Source organism: Pseudorasbora parva, chromosome 9 (genome assembly GCF_024679245.1).
Source record: "Pseudorasbora parva isolate DD20220531a chromosome 9, ASM2467924v1, whole genome shotgun sequence".
Taxonomy (NCBI): domain Eukaryota; kingdom Metazoa; phylum Chordata; class Actinopteri; order Cypriniformes; family Gobionidae; genus Pseudorasbora; species Pseudorasbora parva.
Window position 1 is genome coordinate 40876182 of NC_090180.1, and position 12998 is coordinate 40889179.

The following is a 12998-nucleotide window of genomic DNA, read 5'->3' on the forward strand; positions in this document are numbered from 1 at the left end:
CGGAAGCTTGATATTTTACGTTGTAACGTGTTAAATATAGATACTTTTCTTACAAAAAACCCTCAATTCAGAAGGCATTTATTAATGCCGTGTGGATTACTTTTATAATGGATGGATGCACCTTTTTGGTTTTAACATTTTGGGCTGCCATTATAAAGCTTAGAAGAGCCAGGACATGTTTTTTAATATAACTCCGATTGTATTCGTCTGAAAGAAGAATGTCATATACACCTAGCATGGCTTAGCGGTGAGTAAATCATGGGGGAATCTTCATTTTTGGGTGAACTATCCCTTTAACTCTCAATGCTCGTAACCAGTTTTGTGCCTGATTACAGTGCCGTTATTCATCATTTGATCCTCATTTGATGAATTCCCACCGCCACACCCTGAACCACAGCACGAATCTGAATTATTTCAGATTGATTTTGTTCCCACTGAAAGAGATGCCCCCACAACGATAGTAATTAAAAACTACATGAGAAAATCTAATTCCCAATAGTGCTAAATAATTGTTTCCTATAGTTTAGGAGTGGAGACTGGAGAGTGTAGTTATTATAATTGTCTCAATAGTGGCCAGTTGGAGGTCTTAACCCTGCGAAAGTGTATGTGTGTTATTGCAATGTCGAGTAAGATGTGTGTTTCTTCCAGACCCTGCCAGGTCTGTTGAGGGCGACTTGTAACAAGCCCCAACATAATAACAGACCGAATCTCTCTTATCTTACCTCAGATACACTATCCACCCTTCAGTCACCCCCTCCTACTGTTTTATCCCATCATCCTGTGTGTGTGTGTGTGTGTGTGTGTGTGTGTGTGTGTGTGTGTGTATGTGTTTGCATAACATTAATGGAGAGAGTTATTGATAATGCACTCAATAAAACACAACATGCATATCTACTGCTGTTCAGTGCGGAAACATTGATGCTTTGAGCTGTGTGTGTGTGTGTGTAATGGATTGACCTCAGTGCCATATCCTTTTCTCCTGAGGAACAAGCCACACACACATACACACGATGCAGCTGTTGGCCACATGGGCATCTGTCCCTGCCACTGGCAGCCACAGTCTGCTTTCCCATCATCCCTTGGGGCGGCAAGCTTGGCTCGGGCTCTGTTCTGTGGTTTACATCCACCATTTGCTCATCCTCTCACACTTCCTGATCTTTACATCTCTACAGGATTCTTTCTCTTCACCTCCGTCTATTTTAAGCACTATACGTCTTGTTTTATTTGGCTCGCCTCCCGTCGGTATTGATTGGCATCCGTTCTCAGTGCAGATGTGTGTTTGGCACTGCCTGCTGGTCTGTTTCTGTGCCTAAAGTATTATTTATGGATTTAAACAGACATTCTTTAATTCAAACATCAGACTCGTGACATTTCCTGATCCTTTTGGGTTATCTTACCTGTTTTTCTTCATCAGCGACTGAGGTGAACTCACCAAATGTCTCGAGTTTCTTCTGTGAGTCTGGGCATGGCACAAGAGATTGGATCCAAACAACCTTCCAGTAACCAGATGGTCACATTAAACAACACAACGACCGAGTCATTAGCAGGCGGCAAGCTAACTCTGAGCCGCAGCCTGATATCAGAACGAAAATTAAACTGAGGTGTAAAGAGTCTTTTAATTTGGATTCCCCATAACAACAATTGTTTTCATGATCAAAGATTAAACTTAGATTCATGACCTGTGCATTTGGAGTCAGTGCTGTGGTAAAACTGTTGGCCAGATGCTTTCTCAGTTCAACCTAAGGCTGTGTTTGTGTTTTCCTGGACAAAACATAAAAAAGGAAACTGCTTTTTAGTTGGGTAGAAAGTTACATGGTGTAGAATTGCAATGAAACGTGTTCGCGCATGGTATCATGATTATAAAAACACATCAGTTGGGCTCTTTATCACCACTGATAGATCTTTGATTGTCAAGCGGTTGATGATGTCATAATGGAACATTTTGAAGGGTCATGAACTGCATTTTTAAAATTATTTTATGTTCGATCAGGCACCCTTTTTTGTCAAAAATGGTCATAGTTTATAAATAAAATACACTTTTCTGTTGTTTTAGCCCTTTGATACGAACAAATATCAAAGTTCCTACATATGAAAAAAAAATGAATATGTAGGAAAGGGTGTGTCTACTATGAAACTTCAATGTAAATGCCCACTGCTGTGATTGGCTAACATCTAAGTAAGTATTACATGTGAAACTTTTACCACATTTTAATATTGCAGTTGTTGAGACTAACTAATCGTGAAAAGTGTTGATTATAGTATTACAGTTAGTATACTCCCATCGTAGGAAAGGTTGCTGCGATGAGCTTTGTAGCGGATGACAGAAATTCCTGTAAAGTAGTGCAGTGATTTTGTCATTGTAACTCGATTTCTGCACTCTCATTTCATCCTAACTATCAGTGCAAACACGATGCAAATAAGAGATTCATTGTGCAGTGTAGACAGCTTAATTGATTATAATTGATTATAATGTTGAATCACTGTGATCGACAGCTGCAGTGATTATAAAGGTGTGTGTGTGTGATTTATATATATATATATATATATATATATATATATATATATATATATATATATATATATATATATATATATATATATATATATATAAATATATATAAATGTGTACAGAATCTATCTGCTGCTGTAGCCCATCCGCCTCAAGGTTGTGTGTGTTGTGGCTTCACAAATGCTTTGCTGCATACCTCGGTTGTAACGAGTGGTTATTTCAGTCAAAGTTGCTCTTCTATCAGCTTGAATCAGTCGGCCCATTCTCCTCTGACCTCTATCATCAACAAGGCATTTTCGCCCACAGGACTGCCGCATACTGGATGTTTTTCCCTTTTCACACCATTCTTTGTAAACCCTAGAAATGACTGTGCGTGAAAATCCCAGTACCTGAGCAGACTGTGAAATACTCAGACCGGCCCGTCTGGCACCAACAACCATGCCACGCTCAAAATCACCTTTCTTTCCCATTCTGACATTCAGTTTGGAGTTCAGGAGATTGTCTTGACCAGGACCACACCCCTCAATTCATTGAAGCAACTGCCATGTGATTGGTTGATTAGATAATTGCATTAATGAGAAATATATAATAATATATAAAATAATTAAATAATATTTATATTTATTATAATTTATAATATATAAAATATATAAAAAATGTCTAAGATGGATAGGTACTATAGATGGTTAGTTAGATGTTAAAGATGGATAGATAGATGGAGAGATGGAGAGATGGAGAGATTGAAAATGCCTAAGATGGATGAATGGGTATATTTTTGACTCTTTATTCTGCTATCAAGACTTGACTTTGACATCTCACTTCAGATGAATGACAGCTTCTTGTACAAATCTAATCAAAGCAGCTCATCCTCGGCATCCTTGTGATTACTGTTTTCTGTCTGGTCTGTCCTCATGCAGACAGGCTGCCATTGTGTGTCTGTTCTGAGAAAGATGTAAGGAGGACAATAGAGCTGTCCGTTCCACAAGCAGCAGAGCAGCGTATTCTGAGAAAGTTAGAGAACTTCGAGCTTGTAATTTGCATGTCTGTGTCACGGCCCTCTCTGCCAGTTTATCGCGCTCCAAACCTCTAATTTATCCAGATCAGATTTGCACATTCTAGTGGTTCTCATTCACTCTCTGCCGCCCCATTAATTACAGAGCAGCTCTGCTGTTTGTAATCTAAGATCTCATTTCTGCTTCTCTTCCCTCTCTCACACAAATACTGTCACGTTGGGACATTTTTTTTATCAATTTATTTGTAAAACATATGAGAAGATGGATTAAAGAGTTTTTAAAGGTTCTTTGCAGCGTTTTGGGTTCTGTTATCAAGAACTATATTTCTCTTTATAGGGCTCTTGAGTCTTGGCAGTTTAGTTATTTTTAGACTAAAAAAGCTTCTTGGAATGTTATAGGTTCTTATCAGCAAAGAAAATCTTCTGATTTTTTCTGAAGACCAATAGAACCTAAAAAGTTTCTTCTACAGCATCATAGAAACTTAAAAAAACAATTCTTGTTTGTAGCATCAGGCCTTTAAAACATTTTTGGACCCTTCATTTTGAGTGCTGATGAATCTACAACATAATTCTCAAAATTGTTAGCTGTCTCATTTATTTCCTCCTCTTTACAAATACCCTTCAACCAGAAGCATTTACATGTGCTTTCCATGCACAACCACCATTATTTTCAAAGCTTTTGGAATCGTCTCTGTTTCCATGGAACTCTGGGAATGCAGTGACTATGGGATGTTTGCAGGGCTGAGTTGCTTCATGCTGGGATTCAGACAGCATCCTGTCAGAGATGCTTTTAATGTTTATTTTCTGCGGTTTTATTTAAAAGTTTGTCCTTATTTGTATCATTGCTTGTGTGTGTGTTTGTGTGTGTGTGCGCGTGTGTGTATATGTGTTCATATAATTATGTATATAGGGCAATGATACTTTTTATTTTTATTTAAATAAAAATGTATTTTTAAATAGTTAATTTCTTTATTTTTTTCTACTTTCAGTTTAGTTTTAGTTCATTTACAGCTTAAAACTAATTAAGAAAATTTTTGTTACACTATATTTAAGGTGTATTTATTTTAAAGTTTGATTATAATACATTTAAGTACTGATTAATTCATTTTGATTAAGTACGTGATTATTATAGGGTTAGGGTTAGTTGCATGTAATTATGAACAATTTATAGTTATTACTGTAGTAACTACATGCAACAAGTTACAATGACACTGTAAGATAAAGTCTTACCTCTTTTTTCCATCATGGCCTCCTAATAATCTCCCTCTTCTGATTGGCTTAATCATTCAGTCTCCTCTCCACCAATCAGCTGGTGTGTGGTGAGCGTTCTGGCACAATATGGCTGCCGTCGCATCATCTAGGTGGATGCTGCTCATTGGTGGTGGTTGAGGAGATTCCCCCCTTCTAAATCGCTTTGAGGACCCAGAAAAAGTACTATATAAATATAACCAATTATTATTATTATTATTATTATTATTATTATTATTATTATTATTATTATGGAGAATATATATATAGTTTGTTGTTTATATAGAGTTTGTTGGTGATCAGATTAATTATCTAGGAGTATATCAAATTCCAGAGCATGCATTTTTCAAACAACCCTAAATAGCTGACTTCCTGTTAGGTGACCTACAGACTGATGAGATTCATTCATATACTTTGTGCTAGTATGTATCCAAGATTTCAGATTAAATTCTAGGGGGCGCCGTAGATCCCCCATGCCATGCCCATGTACCAGCTTTGGCCCGACCCTAATGTCCCTATACACAATTTTTTGCATGTTAAGAACCTCAAAAGCACCTGAGACCTCGATGAAAAAGACTAATAATCCCAAGAAAAACAATCCAAAAACTCCCAGATCCAAGGCTGGTGGAAAGTGACTGGTCTCTATTTTCACAATCTTCAGTAGTAGATTACAGTAATGAAAAATAATCCAGCAATAAAGGATGTCCAGACTAGCGCATTGGAGGAGGAGTGTGTGTTCAGTAAGGTGGATTCTAGGATTCTAACTCTGGTCTTCTAACTCTCTCCTCTGGGTTACACCCAGGGATTATCGGCTTTTGTAGTACACCATCATTAAGAGAGAGAGAGTGAGCGTTTTTCTTTGAGACATTGTAATAAAGAGATAAAAGATTGCCTGTGTATGTCACTGCATGTATGTAAGACTTGATGAGTATTTTGTTGTGACCGTGTTTGGAATGTGATGTAAATGTTTAGATTCTTCTAGCCGCAGTGTAGCTCTGAATCAGGTGAAATTAATTTTTAAGTAGTAAGACTGCAAACTGACCATACCGAATAAGTTCAGATGTCTAAATTCACAATCAAATCATTTTAATTGTAAATGTTTCTGAGCTATATTCTGTTTTTGTTTGTTTGTATAGTACTAAGATTATCAGCACATCAGGGAAATGTTTCCATATTTTTCACAAGATGGTGCCATGTCAAAGTACAGATAGTTGTAAAACATTTACATTTACATTTTAATAATTTAGCAAACGCTTTTATCCAAAGCGACTTACAAAAAAGGGGAGAGCAATAGTGTCACATGCCTGTCCTGTTTTGTGTGCACATGTGGGTTTTGTCATGTCTCCGGTCTACTGTCAACCCCGCCCTTCTTGTTATCTGATTATTGGTTAATTTGCCCCACCTGTTCCCTCTTGATTTCTTCCCCTTATAAGCTCCTTGTGTTTGTCAGTCTGTGTTGGATCCTTGTGTAATGTCTGCGTCTTCCGTCCTCCCCGTGATTCTGTTGGTTTGTTTAAGTTTGTATTTATATTATTCTATTATGTGTTTTTCCCCCTTGTGGGTTGTTGTTTTGAGTTTATGTTTTATTTTATAATAAATGATCATTTTCTGCACTTGAGTCCTCGCACCATTTTCCTGTTTCCCTTGTCTGTGACGTGACAGAAGGATCCAACCATACTATGAGGACTCAGCAGAGAAGTTCTCCCTCGGTGCCAGTTCCGGGGGTCCCGAGTCCGGGAATCCCGAGTCCAGACATGGCCTGGAGGGCCGTAATGGGAGGGTTTGTGGTGGCAGTCCTGCATGCTTGGGAAAAGCACAGGGTGTCATCCACCACTCCGGTGGTCCCAGTTCCGGTGGATCGTGTTCCGGTGGTCCCTGTGCTGGTGGATCATGTTCCGGTGGTCCCTGTGCCGGTGGATCGTGCTCCGGTGGTCCCTGTGCCGGTGGATCGTGCTCCGGTGGTCCCTGTGCCGGTGGATCGTGTTCCGGTGGTCCCTGTGCCGGTGGATCGTGTTCCGGTGGTCCCTGTGCCGGTGGATCGTGTTCCGGTGGTCCCTGTGCCGGTGGATCGTGTTCCGGTGGTCCCTGTGCCGGTGGACTCCGTTCCGGTGGTCCCGAGTCCGGAAACGGCCTGGAGGGCTGTGATGGGATGCTTTGTGGTGGCAGTCCTGCATGCGTGGAAGGAGCACAGGGCTTTATCCGAAGCCCCGGAGGCAGTTCCGGTGGTCCCAGTTCCGGTGGATCGTGTGCCGGTGGTCTCAGTTCCGGTGGATCGTGTTCCGGTGGTCCCTGTGCCGGTGGATCGTGTTCCGGTGGTCCCAGTTCCGGCAGATCATGTTCCGGTGGTCCCAATGCCAGCAGATCGTATTCCGGTGGTCCCAGTGCCGGTGGATACTGCTGGACTGGAGAAGTTTCCCCAACGCCCTGCCTGCGCCGCTGAGGCGCCCTGCTCTCCCTGCGCCCCTGAGGCGCCCTGCTCTCCCTGCGCCCCTGAGGCGCCCAGCTCTCCCTGCGCCCCTGAGCAGTCCTGCTCTCCGTGCGCCGCTGAGGCGTCCTGCTCTCCGTGCGCCGCTGAGGCGTCCTGCTCTCCGTGCGCCGCTGAGGCGTCCTGCTCTCCGTGCGCCGCTGAGGCGTCCTGCTCTCCGTTTGCCGCTGAGGCGTCCTGCTCTCCGTTCGCCGCTGAGGCGTCCTGCTCTCCGTGCGCCGCTGAGGCGTCCTGCTCTCCGTGCGCCGCTGAGGCGTCCTGCTCTCCGTGCGCCGCTGAGGCGTCCTGCTCTCCGTGCGCCGCTGAGGCGTCCTGCTCTCCGTGCGCCGCCGAGGCGTCCTGCTCTCCGTGCGCCGCTGAGGCGTCCTGCTCTCCGTGCGCCGCTGAGGCGTCCTGCTCTCCGTGCGCCGCTGAGGCGTCCTGCTCTCCGTGCGCCGCTGAGGCGTCCTGCTCTCCGTGCGCCGCTGAGGCGTCCTGCTCTCCGTGCGCCGCTGAGGCGTCCTGCTCTCCGTGCGCCGCTGAGGCGTCCTGCTCTCCGTGCGCCGCTGAGGCGTCCTGCTCTCCGTGCGCCGCTGAGGCGTCCTGCTCTCCGTGCGCCGCTGAGGCGTCCTGCTCTCCGTGCGCCGCTGAGGCGTCCTGCTCTCACCGCACCTCCCTGGCGCTCCCTGCACTGACCGCACCACCCAGGAGTCCTGCTCTCACCGCGCCTCCCTGGCGCCCTGCTCTACCCATGCCGCCCTGGCCGCCTGAACTCTGCGGGCCGCCCCGGCCACCTGAACTCGGTGGGCCTCCCGACTTCGGCGGGCCGCCCTGGTCATTCGAACTTTGTGTGCCACCATGGCCTCCTGAACTTTTTGTTTTCCTTGTCCCTCCCTTGTTTGCCCCTCCCTTGTCTGTTCCTTCCTTGTCTGTTTCCCCTGTCCCTCCCGTCCCACCCTGGTCTGTCCCTCCCGTCCCGCCCTGGTCTGTCCCTCCCGTGCCCCCCTGGTCAGTCCCTCCCGTCCCGCCCTGGTCAGTCCCTCCCGTCCCGCCCTGGTCAGTCCCTCCCGTCCCGCCCTGGTCAGTCCCTCCCGTCCCGCCCTGGTCAGCCCCTCCCGTCCCGCCCTGGTCTGTTTCTCCCATCCCTGTCCCTAGTGGAGCGTCTGGTAGCCGCTCCTTAAGGAGGGGGTAATGTCACATGCCTGTCCTGTTTTGTGTGCACATGTGGGTTTTGTCATGTCTCCGGTCTACTGTCAACCCCGCCCTTCTTGTTATCTGATTATTGGTTAATTTGCCCCACCTGTTCCCTCTTGATTTCTTCCCCTTATAAGCTCCTTGTGTTTGTCAGTCTGTGTTGGATCCTTGTGTAATGTCTGCGTCTTCCGTCCTCCCCGTGATTCTGTTGGTTTGTTTAAGTTTGTATTTATATTATTCTATTATGTGTTTTTCCCCCTTGTGGGTTGTTGTTTTGAGTTTATGTTTTATTTTATAATAAATGATCATTTTCTGCACTTGAGTCCTCGCACCATTTTCCTGTTTCCCTTGTCTGTGACGTGACAAATAGAAGCAACGAAACAAACAAGGCCAACAACCTGCAAGTGCTGTAAGAAGTCTCAGTTAATTAAGCACAGTACACAATTTTTTTTGTTGTTGGTGGGTTTTTTTGACCATTGGCTGTTAAACAAAATCAGATGAGACGATGCATGAGTCTGAGAGGTATGATAATAGATACAACATTATAGTTGACAACCAGATGAATTGTCGGAATCAGTTCAATTTTTGGATTGGAATATGTTTACAGCACTGAAATAGATTTATTGAAAAACTTGCCGTTTTTAAAAACACAATAAAGATTTAACAAAAGAACAAGAAATACATTTTGATGCAACAGCCATTGGTCAATGCTATGGCACTGGAAGTGTTTGTGTCTTCTAAGTTGTTGGGATGATTCATGATCAACCTCCATTGTGCCCTTAGGTAAGGCACTTTAATGTTAGTTTGTGTGGAGTTAGACCATAACATGGTTTAATTTCATGCATCAGGAATCATTTTTATGTATGTAATCCAATATTGAAAATAAGAGCACCCACACAACATTCAGTCAATGTTAGCAGTCACACAAAACCCCATATGCATATTTCTTCTATTTGTGTTCGTGAGTTCTCGTCACATCTTAAAATTGGGCGATGAATAATGTATTTTTAGTGTGTGGGTTGAAAATTTACGCTTTCAGAAATAATACTGGCAATTTTTTTTGTAACGGCATGATAATGAGAGAGCGAGAAGAGAGCGAGGTGTACTGCGCTTGTAATTAGATGGATTCTGTGTGTGCGGGCATGTTTAGGACTTTTGCTGTTGGGAAAGTAGTGAACTTTTCATTATGAACTGATAATTCCTCTTTTTCTGTCACTTGAACTATCCTCTCCACCTCTGTCCTAATACTTCCTTCCTCTTCTACTCATCCTTTCACCCTGTAGCTTGTCCACTGCAGTAATTGAGTCCTGAATGGACAGTTCATTAGTGCAGAGCTGCTCCAGAACCCAGAGGTGCCAGGAATAAGTGTGTCTGCTCACTCAGCACTTCCATTTATCCTTCAGTCTGGTCTCCAAACACAACTGCCCGATTGATAATGTAAAGCTTCAGCTTCAATTTACCCCAGAACTGACCATGCTGATTCCAAAAGTGCTTTAACACAAATCCTCAGGAACAACGTACCTCAAACAAAACCCCCAAGAACAACGCACCTACTGTACTATTATAGAATTTGAAAATACTTTGAATTAGATTCTCTGATTTCAGTTATTAAAAATGATTTTTAATAGTTTGTTTTAGTTAATCTTTAAATCCATGAATGTTTCTCTAATCATTAATACATGTTTGGGTCTATATCAACCCGGAGCTATATCAACCATGGATGGATCTCTACCTGTCATTATAATATAACTCTTTCCTGATATTAGTCTACTAATTACATAATAACCTCCGCTCTGTTTCGCTGTATCGCCTTAAAACTCCCACAGCCAATCTCCGTACTATGGGAGATCGGTCCTTCTGCTCTGCAGCCCCCAGTCTGTGGAATGCTCTCCCTGATGATTCTTCTGATTATTTTGTTTTCTGTCTGTGGTAGCTATGAGGACAACATCCCTTCATTGGGTTTCAGACTTTGCCACCTTGTGGAAAAAATATGAATTGCACTTGTTCAGCCATCAAAGATTACATTTTTGTTGTGCAGAAAAAACACTTAGTGTTACACTCCTCGGGTCATTAGCGACCCTTTTTGCAAAAAAAAAAAAAAACTGGTCATATAATTAGAATATCATCAACAAGGTGAATTTTTCCCCCCACATATTTCATTCAAAAAGTGTAACTTGTATATTATATTCATTTATTACACAGAGACTGGTATATTTAAAATCTTTATTTCTTTTAATTTTGATGATTATAACTAACAACTAAGAAAAATCCCAAATTCATTATCTCAGAAAATTAGAATATTGTGAAAAGGTTCAATATTGAAGACACCTAATGCCACACTCAACAGCTCAATCAGCTGATTATCTCCTGCAAATGCCTAAATGGTCTCTCAGTCTAGTTCTGTAGGCTGCACAATCATGGGGAAGACTGCTGACTTGACAGTTGTCCAAAAGATGACCATTGACACCTTACACAAGGAGGGCAAGACACAAAAGGTCATTGCAAAAGATGCTGGCTGTTCACAGAGCTCTATGTCCAAGAACATAAATAGAGGCGAAGAGAAGGAAAAGATGTGGTAGAAAAAAACACACCCCCTGGAAAGGATTGTGAAACAAAATTCATTCAAATGTGGGGGAGATTCACACAGAATGGACTGCAGCTGGAGTCAGTGCTTCAAGAACCACTACGCACAGACGTATGAAAGACATGGGTTTCAGCTGTCACATTCCTTCTGTCAAGACACTCTTGAACAACAGACAGCATCAGAAGCGCGTCGCCTGGGCTTAAGACAAAAATGACTGGACTGCTGCTGAGTGGTCCAAAGTTATGTTCTCGGATGAAAGTAAATTGAACATTTCCTTTGGAAATCCGGGTCCCAGAGTCTGCAGGAAGAGACACACAATCGACATCGCTTGAGGTCCAGTGTAAAGTTTCCACAGTCAGTGATGGTTTGGGGTGCTATGTCATCTGCCAGTTTTGGCACACTGTGTTTTCTGAGGTCCAAGGTCAACGCAGCCGTATACCAGGAAGTTTTAGAGCACTTCATGCTTCCTGCTGCTGACCAACTTTATGGAGATGCAGATTTAATTTTACAACAGGAATTGGCACCTGCACACAGTGCCAAAGCAACCAGTACCTGGTTTAAGGACCATGGTATCCCTGTTCTTAATTGGCCAGCAAACTCGCCTGACCTTAACCCTATAAAACTATAGGCTGTTGTGAAGAGGAAGATGCAATATGCCAGACCCAACAATGCAGAAGAGCTGAAGGCCACTATCAGAGCAACCTGAGCTCTCATAACACCTGAGCAGTGCCACAGACTGATCGACTCCATGCCACGCCGCATTGCTGCAGTAATTCAGGCAAAAGGAGCCACAACTAAGTATTGAGTTCTGTATATGCTCATACTTTTTGGTCATACTCAAGCTCTTCATACTTTTCAGTTGGCCAAGATTTCTAAAAATCCTTTCTTTGTATTGGTCTTAAGTATTCTAATTTTCTGAGATACTGAATTTGAGATTTTCCTTAGTTGTCAGTTATAATCATCAAAAATAAATGAAATATATATTAGAAATATAATAGTCTGTGTGTAATGAATTAATATAATATACAAGTTTCACTTTTTGAGATATTCTAATTATATGACTAGCACCTGTGTGTGTGTGTGTGTGTGTGTGTGTGTGTGTGTGTGTGTGTGTGTGTGTGTGTGTGTGTGTGTGTGTGTGTGTGTATGTATATATATATATATATATATATATATATATATATATATATATATATATATATATATATATATATATATATATATATATATATATACCTCAATATAAACCTCAATCATGTATTGTCAAATCTTTCCTGTTACTGGAAAGATCTCAATCTTTGTATTAATCACTTTTCATCTGACTAAATAGTTTTGTTTATTGCATCTCACTTTCCTTCTTTACTTTCTTTTTGTCTTTCTTATTTGGGAAATAGCAAATTTGATCATATAATAAGAGATCTTTCACCCATGTGCCTGTAGTATTTAAAAGCTGGCCCACACTAAAAGATTTTTAAAATCTTGTTAGATTTTAAAAATTTGAGGGGCCACAAATATGATGATAATATATATATATATATATATATATATATATATATATATATATATATATATATATATATATATATATATATATATATATATATATATATATATATAGTATGTAGAATGTATAATATGTGCACTAGAAAATGCCATTAACAAACAACCAAAGTTCCAACAATGAATATGGGAAATCTCACAAAATTCACTGTCTCGCTGTCAAACGTGACTTAAGAGCAAACGAACATGGCGGATGACTGGCAAGAAGAAATGGGGATAATGCTGTTTGTACTGCTTTTTACAGACAATTTGTGGAGGGAAAAGAAAAAGGTTTGGATGCCGTCATGTCATGCCTTTCATCTTCCGTCACTTCACTTTCTGACTGGGTATCGTTTTGTTGACAACCTACAGATAGCATTCATGTTTTTCTTTCCCCCTAAACAGCAAGATTTTTGATTTACAATTCGAGCTCAGTGCGGCCCAGACA

General features: G+C 42.0%; 1 protein-coding gene across 2 annotated transcripts in view; it reads left to right on the forward strand.

The window, feature by feature from the left end:
• gpc5c (glypican 5c) overlaps positions 1 to 12998 on the forward strand; it is a 185368-nt gene that overhangs the window by 95006 nt on the left and 77364 nt on the right. The window lies entirely within an intron of this gene.